The sequence below is a fragment of the Eumetopias jubatus genome, unplaced genomic scaffold (genome assembly GCF_037043125.1).
Source record: "Eumetopias jubatus isolate StellerSeaLion01/CBP00866 unplaced genomic scaffold, mEumJub1_p1.0 scaffold_2, whole genome shotgun sequence".
Classification (NCBI taxonomy): domain Eukaryota; kingdom Metazoa; phylum Chordata; class Mammalia; order Carnivora; family Otariidae; genus Eumetopias; species Eumetopias jubatus.
In genome coordinates, this window is record NW_028274808.1 from 84902346 (window position 1) to 84905301 (window position 2956).

Consider the following 2956-nt stretch of genomic DNA (forward strand, 5'->3'; position numbering starts at 1 on the left):
CTAAACACTCTTCTCCACTGCCTCGGATTAAAGAGTGATTCCTGGAAGCCAAAGGACCACCAAACTCAACCAACATAAACTCCCCCTGAGGTGGAGGAGCATTCTCAAACTGAAAGCACCCTTCACCATAGAGGAATACCCCCCAGATACGTCCTTCATAATAACTACGGAGAGGCGCGCCTGGGTCGCGCAGTTGGTTAAGCCTCGGACTCTTGGGTTTCCACTCAGGTCCTGACCTCAGGGTGGTGAGATTCAGCCCCACCCAGCCCCGCACTCAGCGCTGAGTCCAATTAAGACTCTCTCTCCCTCTTCCAATGCCCCTCCCTCTATGCTCTCCCTCTCTCTCTAAAATAAATAAATAAATCTATGAATCAGTCAATGAATCAATACTATGGAGAAGCCTTCACTCGCCGCTCACCAGGCATCCTCATGCGTCCCTCAGCTCCATGGCTGCCATGGAAGGCTGCCGGGGACACTCGCAGGCCCAGGGCTGGTCCCACCCCACTACTGGGACCTGGCGTGCCGCCAGGTCCACGAGTTCCAGTACCTGATGAAGAAGCAGTCGGTGATCACCGGGCAACTTGTTGCAGGGCTCAGTGGATGTGAACATGGGCCACTCGAGCTTCATCTCGCTGCGTCACCACGACAGCCTCACGCCCCAAACCACTTCCCGCGCTGCCTCAGCGAGAATGGCGCCTTGGAGCGCAGCGTGTTCCGGAGGCGTCAGCTGAGGCCGGGGCAGCTCCCGCGCATGCACGTTCAGGTTCCCAGGCACAAACATCAAGATCACGTTCACTGCCCTGTCCAATGACAAGAGGGAGTAGCAGGAGGCTCTGGGGTCAAGCGGTGCTGGCCCACATCTTGCCCCTGGCCATCAACATTCCAGACACCAGGGCCCACTTCATCAGTCCCCTTCCCTCCCCCACGCAAGGCGTCAGTGCTGCAAATGCCTGCTCATCCAGCCTCCCAGGAGCAGACCTTTCGGGGTACAAAATGGGCTGTGTGATACCAGATGACCTCAATTTAATGGCCGCCAACTTGCAGCCAGAAAATGAAAAGGAAGCTTCTGGTGGAGAAAGCCCAGAAGAGGATTCAAAGCCACCTTATTCCTCCTCACAGTTGATTGTACAAGCAATTACAATGGGTCCTGATAAACAACTCACCCTAAATAGAATTTATTCATCACTAAAAATTATCCATACTACAGGACTGTGGACAAGGACTGGCAGAATTCAATTTGCTGCAATCTCTCTGAATCGTTATTTCATCAAAATACCAGGTTCCCAGGAAGAACCAGGCAAAGGCTTATTCCAGAGGATAGATCCTAGCTCTGAAAGCAAATTAATACAGCAGGCTCCTAGGAAAAGACGGCTTAGGGGCGTGGCCTTGCTTCAAAACCCGCCCTGGGACCTCTCTCATCTAGAAGGGCCCCAGCCTCTCCCAATCACACTGGAGTGCTGTCTGCTCACTGCAGTGGTGCCCACACCCCCAAGAGCCTCTTAAGAGAAGGTTCACTGCCCCCACCCCCTGGAGCCTGAGCCTGGCACCTCACAGTCCAAACTGGCTGTCATCCAAGAGGCCCCGTCTGCCCAGAGCACACGAGGCTGTCTAGCTGGCCCCTTTTAATTGCCATGTAGCAGCAGCTGCCACCAACCATCAGGCCTGTCACCTACACAGTCACAGCCTCGTGACCACCTCGGCCTCCTGGCAGCTTGTTGTGCACGTCATCCATCAGATCCCAGCTGTGTCTATCACCAGCAGGGCCAGCCTGGCCCCAGCAAACACATACACTGTCGCCGGCCAGGCTATGGTCACTCAGGGGGCCATGCTGGCCCCTCCTAAGGCACAGCTGCAAGAGAATGGAGATCACAAAGAAGTAAAGGTGAACGTAGAACCTATTCTGGCAGTTAGCCGTGCCACACGAGGCACTGCTGGCCGGACCACTCAGACGTCACAGACCACCCCTTGTCCAGACAGTCACCGTAGTATAACAGGAACCTCCAGGTCCGGTACCGGTTGCCCAAAAAACCCTAACACAAAACGGGACTCACACGGTGCCAATCCTGGCTGCCAGTGGCGACCAGGTGAACAATGCAGTGGTGAGTCCTCTGCACAAGCTGGCAACACATGCGTCGGTGTCGGCCTCTTTGCCCACAGAGCACGAGAAGGGCGACCAGTCAGAGCGGCCAGAGCAGAGACAATTCAAGACGGAAGACAGCACGAGCATCTTCCTCGCCCTGAGTGTGGACCACAGCCGGCGGCCAACAGGGAGAAGGACATCCCAAATGAGTGACTGGGACTATTACCACCAGGAGAACCTGCGCTGTGTGAATGGAGGTTGCAGTTCTTGGATTCCCCTCGAAAAGATTTACATGGGGATCCACGCTCAAAGAAAGACAGCCAGAAGGAAGGCAGCAAGCACAAAGCAGTTTCTTAAGGATAGTACACTCTCAAGAAGAAAGAGTGGGCAGGCCCAGAGGTGGCAACTGCCCTGAGGCTACAGGGGTACTTTCTTTTTATGGGGGGGGATGTCTTGGATCACGGACAGGGTGGTCTCTAATAGAGGCTGCTTCCAATCATTTGGGGAACTCCTCCCACAGGTTGGGAGAAACCTACAAGGTTTCTATGGGAACCTCCTTGTGGGACTAAAACCGCCATGCAAATGCATTGTAATGAGTCTAGGGGTTACCCCAGAGCAGAGGAGTAAGAGGGGAGGCAGGCTCTACACCAGCGGTTCTTGGTCTGTTAGCCCCAGGGTCTTGTAAGCTGCAAAGTCAGGATGTTTTGCCTCCGGATTCTAATGTGTAACCTATTTATCACTGTCCTTGCCTCCAGCTCCTGTGTAACTGTTTACTCCATCAGGACAGTTTTTCTTTTATATTAACTCTCTGGTGCCAAAAGGAGACACTGTCTCTCACCTATGCTGGAAGCATATTGTCTCGGAGGGTAGAGGGCC

At 54.1% G+C, this 2956-nt stretch overlaps 1 pseudogene; it reads left to right on the top strand.

The window, feature by feature from the left end:
• Positions 1 to 391: 391 nt before the first annotated feature.
• LOC114208174 (forkhead box protein K2 pseudogene) lies at positions 392 to 2293 on the top strand (annotated as a pseudogene).
• Positions 2294 to 2956: the final 663 nt, after the last annotated feature.